Genomic DNA, 21,680 nt, shown 5'->3' with positions numbered 1-21,680 from the left:
GGGTCAGGTGCTAACTGGCATTTCTAGGATGCAAGTGGACACCCATGGGGCACCCCTGAGCAGAGAGCCAGGAGGTAGAGCTGCCCCACCGTCACCCCTCTGCACCCTGGGTATGAACAGAAGCAAGGCCATGGTTTGCAAACTTGGAAGTTATTTTCTCCTCCAGTTAACCTAAATACCAGTAAGCATGGGAAATCCATTATGAGAATTTTGGAGTTTACAGAAATAAATGAAGAAATTTAAAAACAGTGTTGAAACACGTTTCCTCACACAGAGTTTGTGTTAATACTAATAAAATTTAATATATCCTTAAATTTAAGCACAGAAGAGTTTGCAGGATGAAAGGAACATGCCATTCAAATCATTCATTTCATCTGATACTCATAACTGTTTGATTAACATCACTTCAACTGGAAGAAAAAATCCCCAGCTTCCTTTTTTCTTCTTCTCTCTTTTTATAGTATTTTGCACTTCTTTTTATGCAATGAAGTCAGCTACCCTTTTATTTACAATCAGATACACTTCCATGTTCAAAATGCCTTCTGTCTGAAACTCCAGGTCTTTTAAGAATGTAGGAGAAAGGAGGAGGGACAGCTCTGCTGATGCTTCTGAAAAACATCCATAAAAGGATGTACTTGGCAGTCAGAAAAAGAGCTGGGGGGGAATCTGTGCTGGGAGATGAGGAGCAAAAGGGGACACAAAGGCACTGGGGGCACTGCTAGGCCAGGGAAGAAGAAACAGACAGCTGGTGTCTGGTACATGCTGATGGTGGGAGCTCCTCTGACAGCTATTGCTGGGGAACCCCACAGGCTGGGGCCATGTTTCCTGTAGGGCTGTACAGGGAGTCACTGTCCTGGTGCTTGACTGATTTTATATGGGAGCTCAACAATCATTTATAAGACACAAAATTAAATGAGAAGATGATTTGTCAAGGTTTCAGTTTGCTAGGTGCAGCATAGGCACTGGACACAACAGGCTTCCCAACATTGCTCCTTTCACATGGTTTTCTTCAAGCTGATATTGCTGGACTCAGGCTCCCCATTCGAGCCATGCCAGCTCAGTCCTTCCCTTCCCAGAAGTCTTGGGAAGAGCTGTGTCCCAAGCCTCTGCTCAGAGAGGAAGGTCCCCATCACTCTGGCCACTGAACCTGGTGGATGCAGCAGGCACTGCACTGAGATGGCTGCCAGGATTCCAGTGAGCACCTTAGGACTGTGAGTTACATCAGGGTGGTTTTGACTCCCAGGATCCAGAGGACCCAGGAGGTCACTCTGTGCCACCTCCCTCTCCAAACCATGTACAGAGATAAGAGAACAGAAGGAATGGTTTTTAATGAGCCAGTAATAAACTGGTCACAATCAGAAAAGCAGCTTTGTTTGAGTTTGTGTGTACATATACAGATATATACATACATACATCTTTCTGCAGAGGAACCCTTAATAAGATCAATACTCTTATTGAACATATTTTCCTCAGTATGTGCTTAGCATTTCCAATAAGATGATTCATATAAAACACACTGAGTAAAACTGTGCACTCAATATACTATTTTGGACATTCAGCACCCCTTCAGACATCCTCCTCATACCTGAAAGGTCAGACTACGGCATATTTCTTCAATTCCATATCTGAGTCACCAAACAAGAATCACCTCCTGTGTCAGGAGATGTACATTTAAGTTTCTTCATCCTCCAGCTTACAGAAAATGGCTCCATAAACGTAGCTGGCACAAGGCAATCTGTCACAAAATTCTCATGTAATTTCCTTGCTCCTTTTTATCTGCAGAAGTCATCAAATGCAAACTAAACTTTTTCTAGTAAATCTTATCCTTCCTAGGAATGGAACTCCTTTTCACTTGTTCTTCTTAGATTTGACCTAGGAAATATCTGGAGTGTTTGTTTATATAATCTTGCTCCTGCCAGGTGAGGCCAGCCTGCCTGTGAAGCCAGAGCTCCCATCTGTCTGCCAGTCTTGCTTCTCTTTCACAGACACTTCATCCCATTGGAGTCAACAGATAAGAATCAATAAAATGCAAATGCTGCACTTCATCCTGGCTGTTTCAGACTGCCTTCCTCCTGCCCTGGAAGTGCTGTGGCTCTCCCTTCACAGCCTTCATAAGACAGTTTAAGGGAAGAGGAAGGAAAGGTCCCAGGTAGCCGATGGGAAAGAAAAGCTATAGGGCTTGCTCAGCTCCCAGCCAGCATCAATGGGCACCCAGATATCTATTTTTGCTGGTACTCTACTGCTTCAGGAACCGGCTGTGCACTTCAGTAGCCTCCCAGGGAGTGGCTTTGCCAAACATCAGCAGGAGTAAGGGCACTAGTGTACTTTTAGAAAAGCAAAAGCTGGGAACTGCTTCTCTGAGCTCAGCAGACTTCAGCCATTGCCCAGGCCAGATAGTTTAAACCAGTCATTGTTTCACCACTGCCATGAGGCCAAAAGCTGTACTCATTCATTACCACATTTTTAACCCCAGCTCCCTCCTCGGTCTCTTTTTGACAGACTGCTCCCTCTGACAGCTTCACCTTCTGCAATCTCCAGACCCCACAAATCACTACTGGCAGAGTAGGAGCTCAGTAAAACAACTCAGTTGTACAATTCCCTCTCTAAACTGGCCACCAACTGTACAGACACCTCTATAAGTCAGTCTTTCCGCCTAGGATTTCCAGAGAAATTATCACCCACAAATCATGCAGGGGGTGAAGGACTGTGGCAAGGGGCTGTGGCAAGGCTGTGGGCAGCATTTTTTGCCATAAGGCAAATCTATTTGAATACTCCTATTATTTCAGTGCTTGTTTAGCCTTAAATTATCCTGGTTTATTTCAAACAATAATATAATTTGTATGGGCACGATGCATTTTACTTCACTGACAAGTTAAGGTCTCCAGAGACTCACACTAAAATCATAGTGATATTGTCAGCAATGTAATTGCCACATAGTCTCCACAGACTTCTATTGAAATTGCTTTCCTCTCCTAATCTCAAGTAGTAGGAACAACATCCCAACAGAGACTCCAAAGACTTGCAATGGAGTCATGTTCCATCATAAATGGTCTCATAATGATCCTCTTTAGACATCCTTTGAAACTGCCAAGAGATTGGTGCTGTGCAGTATTTATTTTCCACAACGTTCTGTAAAGGACATTAATGTTCTCTCCCTTGAATCCTGGAACTCACATCCTATTAAAAAACTTTATGAGCAGTAACTACTGCTTCACTGCAGTCCCCCACAGAGCCTTCAGTATATATATTATTGTTTCACAAACTGCACTACTGAGTTGCAACTGAATTAGGAAACATACCCTTTACCCAACAGACTGGAGCAGATCCCAAGGATTTGCTTTGCCTCTATGAGGTAATGACAAGAGGAGGGGAGAAGGAAAATGTATTTTTTCACCCAGAAAACAGACTGTCTCCTTGGGAGACATGTTGTCCCGTGCACAACAGCCCTAACAAAAGGGTTAGCAGCACACTCAGTGATAAAAGTTGCTGGATTTGACAGCAGAGGCTGCAAGGGTTATTTTCCCCCTTGTTTCCCCTGGTTATTTATTATAGACAGCAGGCCAAATTCACCTGAAGCAGTGTCATGCTGAGAAAGGGGATTTAAACCCCACTGGGTGTAGGAGGAGCCTTAAACTGCACAATAGAAGACTGATCCTAAATCTGGTCCACCTCTCTTTATGTTTGACACCTCTTCAACTCAGAGAATAAGTAATCAAAATTTCTGAGCTTCTGGATGAAGTTCTTTCTCAACAGGAAAGCTGAACGTATGCTCAGGTTGCAGCACAAAGCAAATTTTGCAATATGTCTTTGAAGTCCTTCATCTCAACAGGTTTTGAGTGGGAGTATTGATCCTCTACTGGGGCATTTCATATTTTAGAGAAAGGGACACAGAATCATTAGGTTGTCATAGAATCATTAAGTTGGAAAAGACCTTTAAGATCAACAGGTCCAACCATTAACCCAGAACTGCCAGGTCTACCACTAAATCATCTCCCTAAATGCTACATCTATACATCTTCTGAATTACCTGCAGAGATCAACTCAACCACTTCCCTGGACAGCCCACTCCAATGCCTGACGACCTTTTCAGTGAAGAGTTCTTCCTAATTTCCAACCTAAACCTCCCCTAGCACACCTTGTGGCTGTTTCTCTCATCCATTCACTTGTTACCTGGTAATAGAGACCAACACACACCTCACTAAAACCTTCTTAGCTGATGGAGAAAGAAGGACCAGACATGAACAGAGGCTTAAGGGACAGAACACTTATATTCCTTTCTTGCCTCTGCTTGTTCTAGGATTCATGTGGTGCTATCACTTGATGGCTTTCAGAAAGCTATCTCAGGTGCTCCTGACTCCCCTTTTGCCAAAGGATTGAAGGATAACCACCTGCCACATATGACACAGGAGATGAAGCTTTAATTACATAAAGGAAACTAAGAACACAGAACAAATTATTCTGCCTTCTGGGATATCAAACTACTCCTATGTAGCAGAAAATGGAAGAAAAATCCTTTAGTCAGTTTATACTTATCCCAGCTATTCTACTTCCGGCAGTCATGTCCTGGAAATCTCATATAAATGTCATCTCTAGCCTTTGGCTGCATTTGCCATAATATTAGATGGTACAGAGGCATTTCATATTGAATAAAAGATTTCTCCAAGTTTAAAATAAAGGCTGATCAGTTCCTTGTAAAAAAACCACCAGCATAAAAGTCTATTTCATCCATGTCACAGACATGAGATACCCTCTGAGTAAAAGGATCTACTGAGAGTAGCAAGGACAGGATTATTTCTTTTGCTTGCTGTGTTATATAAGAAACTTATTCTTATATAGCTGCATGTAAATGTAAGATTTAATTACTATTAATAACAATTATTCGAGCTCTTGGGAAAAATGGATCAATGGTCTTGTCTTGGTCTTGTCAGCACCTGATCTTTACCATGAAAACTTATGAGCCAATCTACATAGTGAATTAACTGAGTCACAGCTTATATTCACTAGAGAAAGAGCCCTGATCTGCTGCCATTTCACAGTGCAGATCTTAAAATCAGCAAGCATTTTAGTTTTATGGCTGAGTAAGATCTACTGCTCAGCACTATATGCTTGTATAATATTAAATATTATAAACTATACTCTGGCTTACACTGGTCCACTGTAAGGTAAAAAAAATAGTGGCTACATCTACAATTTAACAGTCTTAAGGGTTTGGTACAAACTAGTTTGAAGTATTAGATTACTTTTATGTCACAAAATAGTTCATTGTTTTATTTTTCATTCCTAGTCAAAATTGCATCTCTTCTAACTGTTAATGAACCCTGCCTAAAGTAGACATTTACATTCAGCCTATTTACCTGATGCATAATGCTGTATGAAAAAATCAGCTCTAAATGATACAGCTAGAATTTTATTATAGACTTTTGGTGCAAATAATAAAATCTTTCTACAGCTAATGAACTGCCCAACAAAGCAAGTTTGTTAGTTAGTAAAAATAAATGCTTTTAAAAACAATGAAGATATTAGAAAAATATGGGTTTCAATAAAGACTTGTTTGTACATTTTAGATTAACTGACATTTATTACTTTCAGATTTTCTGCAATTCTAATAGCATGGAAATAAGCAGCAGGAATGGTGACTTTCAGGATAACTAATTTATATCATCAGCATAACATGATCTTCATTTGTATGAGAATCAACAAAGACTTCATTATTTCATCCAGTAGGACAGACTGATTTGTTAGCAGCTCAAAAGATGGATAAGCACCTAGTGGTGGACCTACCCTGGTGGTAAACACTTTCTTCTTAGACTTAAGATTTGATCTTTGTTTCTTAAGCTTTGAAACACAACATTAAAAACATGGTCAGAGGGCTCAAAGAAAGACAATGTTTGCCTTCCTGGGTTAAGAGTTTCCACCAGTCACTCATATTTGTAAATATAGCACAGTTTCTTCTCCTGCAATTTCCTGCACTTACTTGAGAAGCTCTCCGGCTCTTTCCACTCTCTCCTCTGCTAACAAGGATCATGCCAAGGTGGTGTGTTCACGTGCATGTGTGTGTCTATCTATGTATGATACACAAGATTATGCTTTTGGGGGTCATGGCCTCTCTGTAAGTAATTTAAAAGTTTTATGTTTATAGACCAGTTAAAAATAATGTGAAGAACATGAAGGTTTAACTTTCATTCTAATTATCTGTCTGAGAATAGACTGAAATCTATTCATCAGAACATCTGGACAATAAAAGTGAAAGGAGATAGTTTTCAGTGTTTCTCGACAGAACATACCATGAGGTTATGCTACACAATTTCTGTCAACCCACAAACGATCACATTTCACACAGATGCTCTAGATTCAACCCGAAATTTCAGTTAAATTACACCAGTTCAGCTTTCAGATGACCAGAGTTAAACATTCGAAAAACAGAAATAGAAGTTCAATCAAATACCAAAGACTTTGCAAATAGAAGAAAATCAGGTTAGAACCTGGCAGCAGAAAAAAAACCCCTCAGGAAAGGTGACCACACATTCACATCTGTCAAACAGCTTGATCTGACAAACTTCCTCCAATCTTCACATGATGATACACAAGATTGTGTCCATGTCTGTCAAACACAAACAGTGGGGCTCAGGAGTGAGCATTCCTACCCCTTGTTTCAGAGCCCCACTTGCAAGTATGGAATACATCAGGATTTAGAGAGAAACAGTTATTAAAACATTAACAAGTCCAATTAATATTGTGAGGGGGAAAAAAGTCCAGCTTCTTGCAGGTGACTGGCTGGACTCCTGACAAATAAGACTTTATTATAACCACTTTCCCGAGGTGGGACTTTAAGGGTGATGAATGTGCTGAAAGCAGTGAAGGTGACCCAGTTCTGCCCACAGCATCCAAAAGAAAAAGAGTGAGAAGTGCTCTGAGCACAAAGCTGAAGGAAAACACACTCATACCTCACAGTGGCTCTAAAGGACCATAGGTACTCTACTACAGGAGAAAATAACTTCTTCCAAAAGGACCTTCCTGCTTCATTTTAAAAAACACAAGCCATGGAAAGCCCTGCACCTCACAGCAAATGGCCCTCATCCCTCACAATAAATGTGTATTATTCAAGGCTGAATTTGTTGAATTTCAAATTTCGGACGCTGGATTTCTTTGTGGTTTTGCAGCCAGACAATCAAGTTGCCACCCTTGATTTCCAGCAAATATTACTTTCCAATGCATGCTTCCCCATTCTTTTTCCAGCTGTATGCAAGCTGTTCCTTATCCTTACTTGGAGATCAATTACAAACACACACCTAAAGTTATACACAGATCACCCTGAAGAGACCAGGAGCTTTGTAGTCCAGGATGTGATTTAGATGAGACTAAAGGTGATTTACAGGGCAAAATCCAGGGGAAAACTACCACTGACTTCTGAAGGGCCAGGACTTATCCGGGCTAGTAGTTTTAATAAAAAACTCTCAAGAGCAGGTATTTTAACCAGTGTCTAGGCAAATTTTCCGCTCAGGTAATTATGTTCTGACCTCTTAAAATTCCTTTGAAGTTTCACTTGGCGAAGTTAAACCTCCATGTCCTTTCCTGAGAGCCCATCCCAGAAGCAGCACCTCAGGGATGCACTAACGACTTTTCCCTGGGCAGATTTTGAGGCACTCTGCCATCAGAGGGAGGAAATGCTAGCTCAGAGACAGAGAAAACTGCAATGATGCTCTTAAAAAGGAAACTGCAATAAGGTTAACAAGAGATTTGTGAACATTACAACACAAAATGGAGAAGCAAAATCTAAGTTCTTTCCCCAGAAAGACAAGTGTTAGCAGGTTTCCCTTCCCATTAACAAAGCAGAAGTCCACAGGTTGTATTTGCACATTAACCTTCAGAAATCTTCACAAAGAACAGGAGATTAGCACCGCTCACATACGCATTGCTCAGCTGTAAGATGGCAGCACCTTATGTACTCATCTATGAAATTACAGCACACTGTATGTACACAATTGATGCCTAAGTGCAGCTCTTTTTCAAGGGCAGTAAAACCTGAGAGTTGCACGATGAGCAAAATGAGAGATGCAGCAATGTAAAATCATCCAAAGGCTTTGCACTGCTTTTTCAGAATTAGTGTGTACAGTACAAATTTATTGATGCTTAGTGCTGTTTTGAACTGATAAAGTATTTCTTTAAGAACTGTATATTTTCATTTTAAGTATATTTTCTCAGAGTAGTTTAAAGTATCCTGTAAGAAAAGATGTTTTCCAGTGCAAAATCAATCACCTCATTTAATGCAATCATCAAGTAAAGTCTCTATTAATTATTAATAATATAGAGCAGATTATATTGTAATATTCATAAATACACATAAACGTTGGACCACCACTAAAAATTTCAAGCAGAAAATTAAACCACTTTTTAAAAATGTGGTATATTTTTATTTTATTCCTAGTGTTAAATTTATCTTTAACAAAAGAAAGAAGTCATTTTAACTATCTGATGTTCAGACCATCCTGAAACTGCATCTGCAAAGAAAACTGTTCTTGCAGCACAGCAAAATCTCCTGAACATTTCTGGTGATTTTCTCATGTATATCAGTTGTCACAGCCTCACTTTGGCATCAAAGACTGGTGACAAGTATGTCCTGAAGACACTCCTCTCTCTCCTTCCCCAGTGACAGAGTGCCTAAACAGTTGTCTTATCATAAACAGCTGTCTCATAGATGGTTAAAGGCATGTGAAGTTAATGCTATCCTAAAAACTAAACTCTCTTCCCATGCTCTGATTCTGCAAGAACAAACTCTTTTTACTATTTAATGTTTATTACCTAGGGAAGCCCACCATAGGTTGTTTAAATAAAAATAAAAAACAAAAAACAAAAAAAAACAACCAAACAAACAAAAAGAAAACCAAGAAAAACAAAAAACCAACACACAAACCACACAATTTGCAAATGGTGCAAATTTGAAGATTCCCTCAATTTCAACAACTTTGGTCTGCACAATTCTCTAAAGGTGTTTTTTTCCTGGGGCATTAAAATATGCCCTTATGCCAGTAAATGGTCCACTGCCTATCTGGGGAGAGAGATTTCAGGCAGGTTTGGGGCTGCAGCAAAATCAGATCCAAATAAAAAACTAACTTTGGCAGAACCCCCATATCCACTTCTGAGCTGCTGCTCTATCCTAATTTTCATTCTCTACAGCTGCTTGAGTGTTCTAGGCTGAGATGAGAGTAGGAACCCCAAATTCAGAGGAATAAGTTCTGGCATTCTATCCCTTTCCTCATCCCTTCTGCTGGGAAGGAAGAAAAAAGAAAAAAGCAAGTGGATATGAGAGTGAATTCTACTTTTGTAGCCAGGATTCAGAATTCATTTTTGTCTCTGGAGCTTGATTCAAGAAGTAGTATCTTGAAGTGAGAAGCCTCCAGTGTACAAGCATTTCAAAAGATGTGCTCAGTAGTTTCATATATATATATATTTACTGCTGCCTTAGAAGAAACTCCTGCCAAGACAGTATGCTTTTTAAGAAAATGCAATAGCTTCCCTTAGTAACTCTCACACCTGTGTTGTCTTCTGCTCTCACACCCAACCTCATCCTCCCAAAACACAAAAAAGAGCACACAAGATATACAGACTTAAGTAACAAAGATCATAAGCATCTCACAGTGTAAGTCCCACAGGGCAAATCCAGGTGGCATAAACACAGCCACAAGTCATATGTCTTGGGCCTCACATACATTGCAGGGCCAGGAAGAAAAGCAATTCACTTGAGGAACTGCTAAGTGCGTAGGAATGCACCACATCCATGATATGAACTGGCACACCCTCTCCTTGCTGCACCTGCAGACACTGCCTGGAGACAGCACGTCAGCCTTGCTCTCAGGAGATGATCAAGAGAAAGGTCAGCAGCACTTCTGAGTTGCACCTGTGGCCTGACCCATTACAGCCCAATGCTTCCCATATCTCCTTTGCTGCTCACCCTCACCTGCCATTAACACAGCTCATCTTCTCTGGGGCAAGGAGCAGGATCCTGCTCTCTTACCCTGCACTCACTCCCCCTTACCACCATGTAATGAGTGGTCAATAGTAATAAATCTTCCACCAGAGATGAGACTGCCATTACCAATGAGCCATACCTCTAACCAGATCCTTAAAAAAAATAAACTTATAATCTCTTCAATTGTTTTTACATGACTGAGCCATCTTCCTGGTTAGCAAATAAAGATTAAACGTATTGAGTTCTGCAGGGGTATGCACCAGGAGAAATAAATATGTTGCCACTAGAGAAACTCTGACCCTTTTTGAATACTGGAGCACTATTAGGCTCGTTGTTAGCATCCATAATAAATACAGTGCTCCTAAATTTAAAAGGCTCATTTAAAATATTCCTAGACACAGTGACCATTTAACAAGTTTATACTGAATAGCGTAAAAGAAAACAGAACAATTTGGTTTTCAAACACCCAGCACTGATACTATTGACATTTAGCTCCCCCCAGCCTTAACCTTATCTTCTTTGTCCTTGTCTCTCCCATTATTCTTCTTTTCTTTGTTTACTTGATCTTACTTTTCTCATCCTGTCATTTACACAGTAACATTATTTTAACGAGTACATTTGAACAGGAACTACACCAATTACTACATCATCCATTTTTGCTTAGCCTTCTAAAGAAAGGGAGAGGAAGGAAAGGAAAAGATTAAACCAAATGCAATAGTTTCGAGTTCCTTGCAAAGTGCCACTGCATCTCAAGTTAAGCCTGCTCTGCAGTGAATGTATAAAATATATTCAGTGCCGTATAAGTAATGACATATCAATTAACTGTGTCACAAGGTCTAAAAATATGCAAATTACTGTACTTCAATTAGAAAAATCTACATCCTTGGAGAATATTGTAAATCAGGAAATTTGGGAGACATTAAGAGTAATCAGTGAAGGAAAGCATGCACTTTCCCCCGTATCCTATTTTTATACATACATAATGAAATAATTATAGCTACACTGTATTTATGCCTCTGCAAAAATATTAAAATCTTAAGATCTTTACAATGATAAATTTAATCCACATTACGTTTGCAGACAACATTAATTATATGAAAAAGAAATCTATTATCATTCAATATAACTAAGTTGAAACTAATTTGGACATGTAAATTAGACATACGACTTTTCCATAGTACCAGTATATTAGAAAACAGACTTTCAAAAGAGATAGATTAATTAAAGAGGTCACATATGTGAAAAAGGCAAGTATGTTTCATTTAATTCTATGACAAAATATATATATTGAGAAAAAAAAAGTACGTGCTCATTTTGAGAAGAAGAAGATTTTTCTATTTTAACAGCAGCTCCTCAATGATTATTTTTCTGTTAGGAATGCTACATCATTCCCAAAGCCTATCAGCCCATGGTGTACACCTGCAAATGTGTATGGCAGTGTCAGTTTTCAAAGAATGGGTCATTCACTACTGTAGCAGCTGTGGTGATATCTTTTGTTTGAAATTCAATTTGCATCTGTTTCAGAGATGCCATAAGAATGCATATAAGGAGCAAGCACATGACTTGGCTCTGCAGTGGTTCCTGTCCCCACAAACCACTATAGCCTTCAAAGGACTGTACAGACCAGCAGGAGGCAATTCCCAGGACTGCTCCAGAAGAAAAGGACAGGGCTGTCCTTGCCTGTGTGCTGCAGAGCCTATTGAGAAGGATGTTTTTCTCTCTTTTTCATCATGGAGTTTCTCCAACTCCCAAAAGTGCTGATGGTGACCATCATGTGATGAGGACCCTCTGAGGCATTCAGTGTCTTCTGGGACCATGCTGAACTCCACAGTGCCTGGGTCACCTCCAGAGAAGCTTGGGAGCCTCCCATGGCTTGTTCCCCAGATGGCAAGCCTTAAGAGAGCAGGCTGGGAGCCTGCCAGAGATGGCTGGGACATGTGGAAGGTGTAGCTACCCAAACACAGGGTTTCCCTTGCAGAGACAAACCAACAGGGAACAAGCACAAAAAGGCAGGCAAATTCATTAATGCATCAATTGCAAAGATTAAGCAGTCCAATATTCAACATTAAAAGCGTGGGGTTTTAAACAGCACAATTATGTTCTTGCACTTGCACTTATCTGAGGAATAGGGGCACCCAGTGACCAGTGCAATCAATCACAGATAAACAGGCAAGATCAGGAAAGACTCAAGAACAGAACTGAGTCATCCATGAACCTCTGACTTGGGAGCTGAGGCCACCAAACCATGACAAAAGGTGCTCAGAGTACTGCAGTCGGTAAGTATCAGAGGGCTACAGAGCCCTAGAAGGCTCAAGGCCAGGTGGGCTTATTCCTGGGGTTCTCTACAAGTTACTCAGGAGTCAGTTCTGCTCTTACTGAAGGTGACATATTTCCTCATTGACTTTGAGGAAAACAGGGACCAGCCTTCAAGAAACCCATCTTAAACAGCTGCCACTGAGCTATGCACACTGCCGCTGTTAAAACAGTATCACACACATCTGTCTAACTCTCATCAAAATCAGAGCTATAAATGGATTTTAAAAATGTATATAGGCCAGTTTTACTTAAGCAAAGGAGATTTCCGATAAACATGCAAATAGGAATTTAAACAGCAATTTAAAGACCACGAATTCAATTCTCATTACTTATGCAAACTATCATGGTCTTGTCATGCTTTATTTCTCTGCCTTATCATTTTATCTATGGTATTTCCCCTCTGTCGCTGTATATTCTTTTTTTCCTGTCATCTACATTTTCTGGATGCATTTTTAATGTCCTCACCTCCATATTTTAACCTTTCAGGTAATATAGGATTTACAGCAGTAGACAGGATACAGGCATTCATATGTAAGTAAAGACACCTCCTGTAATTCCTGATACATAATTGCAGGAAACAGAAAACTTAAAGATATTATCGGACAAGTAGTTTATCATTTGAACCTAAGGGCATTTATAGGCTGCAAGCAGAAAACAGATAGACAGATTTACAGTTGCATTTCTACATCTTGAAACTTAAAAAAACTGGAAGTGGTTATTTAAAGGGAATAGCTGCATCTCCTTTTAAAAAATATTTTATTTAGTTCAATCTGTGTTAGATTTATTTGCCATATTTCTATTTGTCATTATAGTAGAAGAAAATACCAGAATATCCATCCTTCCTGAACTGTAGGACAGCTATCAGATAAGGATCAGAACAAATTCTAAAAAAAACCCCTCACGAGTTATGATTAACTCTATGTAAAAAGAGGACAGGCAAGGGGAAAAAATACAAGGAAGAGAAAACCATAATCACCAACTACCATTCCTATGGGAAGGGAACAGGAGGGAGAAAAAAACAAAGAAAAAACAGCAGAACGAACAAGAGACAGAAGTATATGCTGTAAATATAGCATACATTTTATTACCGCCTATGTGCTGCTACATCCCAAGACCTTGCAATTTAGTTGCCTATTATTTGCCTTTAAACATTAGCAAAAGAGATCTACCATTTTTGAAAGGTAATTATACTGTAATGCAGATGGCAGTAAAACAATTACACAAGATAAGCCCTTGCAATGATCTTTACAAAGCAAACCAAAAGTAGTACTGAATCATAAAAGACCCAACGTGGAGAAGGCTGCATTGCAGCACTACTGCTCTGCTACGAGCTCCCCTGCAAAAGTGGCAGCGCAACATTGCAAACAGCATAAGAAGCAGACACAGTGAAGGTTAAGCACTTCGTAAGTTTAAAGGATTCTTAATCCCAGACTAATCCTTTACAGTCTCTATTTGGTGTAGATCCTAAAATACTCCAAGTGCTACAGAAACGCTTGTTTGGGTGGTTTTTTCCCTCCACTATAGAGTTTAACTTTTACACCCTCCTGCTATCTACAAGCTCTGTTGGCACACTGTCTTTTTAACAGGATTTTTCCTGCCTCCTGGAAGTTGTTGAGACACAGAGAATGCAACTGCTGAAGAATCATTAATTACTATTAATAGGTGTCTCTGGAGATGAAATGAACTATAACAAGTAGTTTGTTTGACTGTCACATCAATGCACCTGGTATTTTTACGACTTGTTAGTGACTCAGTGGAGATTTCAGATGGCAAAAGGTACCTCATCAACCCATGTTGCGTTGAGACTGCCACTTCCAAATAGATCCTTCTTCTTTTAAACTTTGACCAGCCATTCAACAAATCAGGGTACTCTCCAGTGATATATTACAGATAGGAGTGACCATCACACATGCACAGAAAAGAGGACATTCAGGAGATAGGATCTGACCTTTGCTATTTTCCAGTGCATAAAATAACAGCCTGTCATCTACCTTTTGCAGGTCATTTTTATCAAGTTGCAGGCCAAAATGAAATTTGACCTCCATTTTCCAGCTAGCCCAGAGATGATAAATTTAATGCAGACAGTGTAAATGAATGGGTCTCTACTAGGGAAAAGTTGAATTGGTGAGAATTATTAGTGGTAAAGTTTCTGCCCCTGTATTTTTCATTTCATTTTTCTCCTACAGTTTTTGTCATCCTTTTCCTGTACTTTTCTTCCTCTTTCACCGCAGCCTGACCTCTTTTCCACCATGAAGGATAACATTTACTGCAGCCATGCCCTGGTCACTATAAGCATTCTTCTCCTTCTGGATAATTAAGAGTGCAGGGCAGCAGGGGGCCAAGTCTGCAACCTCATCCAAACGAGTCAAAGGGACTACTTTTATGTTTCACGAGAGGCTAAGCCAGGGTAAAGCCAGCAGATACTTACATAGAGCTTTACAGCTTTATATCACCACACTTGTATTATTTCTCGAGGAAAAACACCAAAACAAAATGTATGCAAAGTTGTGCCTACTGAGGACAATCTCCTAAGCCCACATGTATCTTTACTCACACACAGCATCAGGGCTTGGGCTATAACCTCTTCAGAGCAATCTACTTTCCATTACAGGTTAGTAGAGAAAAGGTCCCTGGCCAGAAGTGTTGGCTACAATCATGGCTGAAAAATAAAAACTTCATCAGTTTGCAATAGATTATTTTAAACCTTGACTAGCCTTCCAACAAAGGCTGTTCCACTTTGCCAGCAGAGTGTGAATCTTTAGGCTGACAGTCCTCTCACATTAATTGCTTTGATGAAGAAAGAAATGAAGGCTAATGGCAGACCTGGTGGACCCCTCCACCTGGCTGCAGCTTCCATGCACAGTCAGCTGTCCTACAAAATCCTACAATTATCTTGGCTATTTCTCTCCATGCTGTTTGAAAATCGTGACTTACTGCCAATGTAAATCTGATATTCCCTTGCTTAAGAAAATGTGGTTTTATTATTAAAGCAAGATGCCTCACTGGAGAAAATTTAGCACCACAGAGAACAGCAATGGATATATTTCATTATTATTATTGTATACAGGGTGCACTGGTTGTAAGAGGAACATCTGTGCTCCTAATTTTATTATAACTTCCAGTATTTACGATATCCAGTGAGGCAAGCAGCACACACCATGTGTGCATCTAAAAGAGAGGGACAAGAATGGATACGTGACAAATTCCTGAAACTCTGCACAGCTCCACCTTTTACTCGGTGACAGACAAGGAGTCACTACACACAATGGGACCATAAAAACCTGATGGAAAGCACAGCTGAATTCACTGGGCCAAAGACCTTGCATTTCCAATGGCCTCCCCCTCTGGAATTCACCCTCAGTGAAGAGATGAGATTGAGCACAAATACTAAAACTATCAGACTGCAATTCAAAGCTGGCAGTGGATCTTCTACATTACTAAGTACTGAACAGTAGAATGGCCCCAGGAGTGTAATCCTGAATTAAACTACACAAATTCAAGTACCCATAAGCAAAAGATGTATAACTGAAGCAGAGGGAATTAGAACTAGTTCCTTCTCTTGAAGGAACCAGATGCTTTACAGGCATATTGTAGTACCTCTCTACCACGGTGACAGATGCCTTAGTGATTCCTGTAACTGGTGACAATGACAGTGATAAAGGTACGCTACATCCCACTGGACTGGCAAACATTATCTTTAAATCTCAAAGTCTGGAAGAAGGGAAGAAAAGTTGGATACCAGGCCTGTGATAAGCAAACACATAACAGGAAATGCCATCTATGGAAAAAGAACAACATTTTTAAAAAAATCCTTTCCCACTACTGAAGAAAAATGAGGAGCTATTGTGGGAGGGAGGGGGGAAAAATCCTGTAAATACTAATTTAACAAGTCCTTGTGGTTGGCCTGTTCCTCCATGTCCTGTCCCAGCAATGTATCATACAGCTGTTTGCACACCCACTGATTTGAAGCAATTTCTCTCCTCTCACATCCCAAAGGAGGCAAGACAGGTCAGAAAATTTTACATTTTAAACAGCAGTTGAAAAACTTTTTCCCACAAGTACACACTCCATTTATCTGCCAATGAATCCCATAGCCTGTGTGCTTCCCAGACACATTAATGGCTTCCATGTAATAGTCATCCAAGGGATGCCCAGGAGCTGGGCTGGACAGAGAGAAGAATGGTTGGCCAGGCTCCTATCCAAATCCTTGCAGCGTGTCCTTTAGCCACTGTCAGAGGCAGTCTATTGGGCTAGGCAGCCCACATACCTGACCTTGTAGAGCATTTCTTGTGCTCTTATGTAGTACACAAACCTCCCCAGGGAAATTCCCACTGGGTCTTCTAACACAAACACTACCCTCACAGGAATATCTTGCAGTCACATATTCAAGCCTGCAACCTGATTTTCAGAATGTAATTGTTTGCCTGAGAGCTCTTATACTGCAATCATTCAGATAAAACAGCAGCCAAAGAAAAAGTAGAGCCATGTTAAAATATAGCATTAACTGAGCAAGTGGAGTTAAACTCTGCCTAGGTAAAGGCATCAGGACTGCTGAAAAGAGGGAGGAGGGCATTCAGACAAGGACCAAGGCCAAGCCCTTGTCTGCTGCTGCACTGACACCTCTGTGGTGAGGTCCATGGGGTTACCCCCACTGCAGTAAGAGGGCAACTCTGACAGCAACTGCTCATTCCTTTGGAAATAAAAAGGGAAAGAACACTGTTCACTGGGAAAGAACACTGTTCACTGGGAAAGAAAAAGGGGAAAATCAAGAAATTAAGAGGCAATAAAAGGAGACAAGAGTCTGTAATAAAGTTGGGTGGCTCAAACTGTGCTCTGACTGCGCCTTTGCTGCCAGTGAAGGTCCCACGATGCTGAGGATGAAGTGGGAACAAGGTGCCCCGAGGCACACGGGGTCTCTCTGAGGTGAATGATCCCTGACTAGCACGGCTATGCAGGTAAGGGCAGTGGCACAGAGCAGTCGTGCTGCCAGAGCTGTGCTGCTGCTGCTGCTGCTCTTTCTGCAGGGACAGGCGGGCACTGCTGTAATAAGCTATCTTGTCAAAAAGCGCTGTTTTGCCAGGACAAGCTATTTCCAGCAGTCCACCCAGGACTGCTTTGCTGTTGCAGTGTGTGGGTATAGCTGTATCAGCAGCCTGCTCCTAATGGAGACAGAGCTTCAAGGCTGCTTTCCACATGGAAAAGGGCAGAAAGAAGGGAAGCTGTCTTGCCACTCCACCTCCTTCTAGTCCTGGACCCAGTAATGCAAAGGAACCAGTTTCCCAGTCATTTCCTGATGTTTCTGGCAGAAACAGGTCATACTAGGCATATGGCTGTGCAGGCATATGGGTCAGGATTTCAGGCACTCTCTGACACAGAAAGAGAGAGCAAAAAGTGTCAGTACAACATTTAATACATCCATGGACCTGCATGATGCAGGATATTGCTCAGGGGAAAAAAGCCAATAAGATGGAAAGCTGATATCTTTCAGTACAGATTGATTTGAGAAGCATTACAGAGGGCACATCAAAACTGTAGAGTTGTTTCACAGCTGCAAAGAAGAAAGACCAGAGAATTACAAAGCTGCTGGCCTTGACCACTGCTGGTTAAAATCTACCATTGCAGAGAAGGCAAGAGACTGTTCCTCTGTTTCCATTTGCCTACATATTTTGAGATTTTTTTTTAAATCATTCTAGATATATGCTGTACTGCAAGCTTTACTAACAGCAACTCCATAGAACTAAAAAACTAAAAACCTGATAGTTTTATTCATTCAACATTCAACAGGTGGAAGTACAGTATGTCCAACACCTTTTATCATGCAGAATTGCCCCATCATCTGCCTTATACAGCCCTACAATCCAACTGCAACAAACCATATGAAGATAAAATTAACCATGATCTCTGTATTGTTTGATCCAACAGAAGTCTGCTATCATCACAGAACAGCTTGAACAATTTGAGGCTAAGCACTTCAGCAACAGCCTACAGCCTTTCTTGTATCAGGATTTTGCAATGCAGACTAGATCAATACCTTCTGATCTGGATATTTTTTAAAAAATTCCTGAAAAGAGAAGTTACAAATTTAGCTTCCTGCACCCGTGAACAAAAGTAAATAGATACATTACTCCATGTCCTTTACCTTCTATGGTCTTTATGGAGAAATTTCTTCAACAAGTTGAGACATGTTCATCTACAGAAGGAATATTTTGAGATAGCAAGGGAAAGAAAAGCTGGTTAAAACCTCCCTTTGGATTTTTACAGATCATGCAGATGCTAATACTACACTTACAAGTTCTAAGAATTTTCAGTATTTAAAAAAATACCATTTTTTTCACCTGGCAGTATTTTGCAGGTGACAAAGGGCATCAGCTGAACCACTGCAAACATGGCCCAAGTGGCACTGAGAAGACTTTCAGGGTCAGATTGGCATTGCCCCAGAGCAGCTGTGGTGCAGGGGCTTCTGCAGGCCTCCCAGATAGCCCCCACTGATGTTTGTTGTGGAGAACTGGTGAGTGTTAAAAAAGACTCATAGGGCCAGGCAAAATCCCCAGGAAATTGTGAAGTTGGCTCCTTGAAGGGCAATAGGACAACTTTGTAAGTGTAGAATCAAGTAAGATCAAGACTTAGAGAGATACAGCAGGAAACAAGTGACTGATCCTGCTGGGGGCTAAAGTGCCCTCTAAACTTAACAACTTCCAAAGGATTGGCACCTTGCGAGAAGGGCATCACTTCACAAGATCAACCTCCTCGGCAGGATTTGTGGGTGCTACTATTCTTGGCACTCTCATGGCTTCATGTATAATTTTGTGTAAGTACATTAACCTTGTTGTGGCTGAATTCACCCTCTGCATTTTTCCCTCCCTCTCCCTCAAAGAGCTTTCTGATCTTTGGAAAAGTCAATATGGGTTGTAAGATATCTCATTATCACTGGATAAAAAATGGAGGGCACGATTCTGCCATCCTTTCTCATTCAAGCATCCCCAGTGCTTTCAGCTGTGTTAGTAAATGCTACTGGCCACGAATAAAATGCTACAAGGTAGGACCTTTAGCAGAGGGAGAAAAGGATACTAAATGTCAATGCTAGAAACTTCCCACATCTTAAAGAAGCAAGAAACATTTTAAAATGGAATTATGCATTGAGTACACAATTCTTAAAAATAACTAGAAGTCACATTCCCATTAAAATACTGCAACAGAGAGAGAGAGAGAGAAAAAAAATCACTCTCTGTTAGAAAGAATGCTCTTCAGGCAATAAAATCAAGGCTCGAACATTAGGCAATGAAAGAATTATGGTTGCTGATGCAAACTTAATTTGGTATCCTTTGCGTATACATTATCATACACTCTAATTTTGTTAACATTTTTTTAAGTGCACTTCTCCTTCACAGCACAGGATGGATGGTGTTGAATTAATAAAGCAAGTATTCAATATTTTGTCTTATCATTGTTCAGGGTACGGCCTTACGGCTTGTTTCCTGCTAACTATTCAAATAGTGCTCTGAAGACAAAATTATTAATTTCCTTATGGGCTTTTCTACACTACTCATCACTAAAATAAGTGAGGGTTTCACAGCCACTTCACTAATCTTCACCAAATCCCTGAGAGTTGAGGGAACTATTATTCTGCTTTATACATGTTGGAGCTTAGGCACAGATAAATTAAAACCAGACATACCCACTAATTTAGGAAAGTCTGCCTTAAGATGTCCAGGCTATGATTTTCCAGAATCTTTAACGTTACACAGTGGTTTGTATTTTCAAAGTGTGGGTCTCACTGCTTTCCGTCACAGCTATGTTCTTCTGCAAAACAGGCCCTAGGGCTGAGGTTGAGCTTCCAGAAAAATGTGAAACATGCAATTAGTGATCATCTTAAAAAGTCTGATTTAAGGGGTTAGCATCTCTGAGGAAGCTGTAACAGAAGGAGAAACAGGACTTAGATCCAACTAGAACTATTCCAGAGGCCCAGTAACTAAACAGAAGGCTGACCAGCTCCCTGATACCACTGCCATTCATCACCAACCTCTTGAACCTTTTTCAAGGGACAACAGTCCTCTTTCACAGCAATCCTGGCTTGTCCACCTACCTTTATCTGCCCTGCACATTTAATGATGCTTAAATCCTAGGGAAACAATGTGTCATTATGGGTGAAAGACTATTACAATGTGTAAGGGGCTAATGAGTGTGGCACTAATAACTTTGATTCCCCTGTTTCTTAATAGTTCTAAAGTTTATTATTTTATTGCAGATTTGTACATGCATTTTTTCTTTATTTGTCCCCCAAAAAGCAGAAGACACCAGAACTGTAGTATCACATGTCTATCCTCCCACTTACTCAATACAAAGGTTTTAAGTTCCACCACTTAGATTTGTGCAGCTTCTAGAGTAACTGACAGCAATAATATATTATACTCACTGATGTGGACAAACACTTAAAAATGGATGACAAATACTCTTACAAGGAGAATTTAGAGGTATTTGGGAACAGAGAAAGACAGATGAGTATGACCTTCCCAGTTTACATTCCTTATGATTCTCAAAGGGATTCCAGTCCCCTTGCTAAGACTAACCACTCTCTTTGTTCTTGCTCTCCAACCTCTAATCTTTTTATGTTGTGATAATAGCTGCAGGTACCCCACATCCATTTCTTAATGTGTTTACTCTTCCCCTATTGTTCTGTCCTTTCCCCACCCCATGTGGTCCTGGCCACTCCCTCGGGTTTTCCCTATTGGTTCCTGTACCCTAACTCTGCCCATGTAGCTCCCCTGTACCCAGAGGTCACTGGGCAATTTGCTGTCCCCACCCCTCTCTGTTTCCCTATAAAACCCCTAACCCTCCACCATCTTGTTGTCTATACACCATGTAGTCTATGCACCATGTAGTCTATGCGCACATGAGGCCTTCACCCTCGAGGCATCTCTGCCTCGGGGAGGTCGTTGGCCTCTGCTGCACCATGCGAATAAACATCTTCCATGGACACAACGCATAGACCCTCCTCGCCTCCTTTATCACCGCCGGTTGTGGAAGCAGACGAACCAGAGCTAGCCTTATGGCTCCCGGCTGGTGAGAGCGCAGTGTCTGCCCTGGGACAGAGGGTTTGGAGCACTGAGGCGCTGAACCAGGCTGAGTAGAAACACTCTCGGTAAGGTCTGCTGCTATAACATCCTTTAAACCACAACATTTTTACATCCAGTTAACTCTTTTCCTTTCCCCCCTTACTCATCCTTTTTACCTCACCAGACCCAAGCTACTGTATGATCTCTCTCCTCTCTCTTTTAACACTTAGCCCAGTCACAGAATCTCCCTGTTCCAGCCTCTCACACGTTCCTCTCCCATGCTTTTTAACAGGTTAAAAGAACCTCCTTCCTCACATCAGACCCTAGTCCAAATGATCTCTTTA

At 40.8% G+C, this 21,680-nt stretch overlaps 1 protein-coding gene and 1 long non-coding RNA gene across 2 annotated transcripts in view; both read right to left on the bottom strand.

The window, feature by feature from the left end:
• PPARGC1A (PPARG coactivator 1 alpha) overlaps positions 1 to 21,680 on the bottom strand; it is a 368,032-nt gene that overhangs the window by 217,689 nt on the left and 128,663 nt on the right. The window lies entirely within an intron of this gene.
• The window catches only part of LOC146438506 (uncharacterized), a 28,385-nt gene continuing 24,406 nt past the window's right edge, over positions 17,702 to 21,680 (bottom strand). Inside the window, exon 3 of the long non-coding RNA XR_014851802.1 lies at positions 17,702 to 17,831. This is a non-coding gene — a long non-coding RNA (uncharacterized LOC146438506). The remainder of the gene's footprint in view (positions 17,832 to 21,680) is intronic.

This window comes from Lichenostomus cassidix, chromosome 4, assembly GCF_008360975.1.
Source record: "Lichenostomus cassidix isolate B80296 chromosome 4, HeHo_3.0, whole genome shotgun sequence".
NCBI lineage: Eukaryota > Metazoa > Chordata > Aves > Passeriformes > Meliphagidae > Lichenostomus > Lichenostomus cassidix.
Note: the sequence above shows the minus strand (reverse complement) of the source record. Positions and strands in the feature narration are given on the sequence as shown.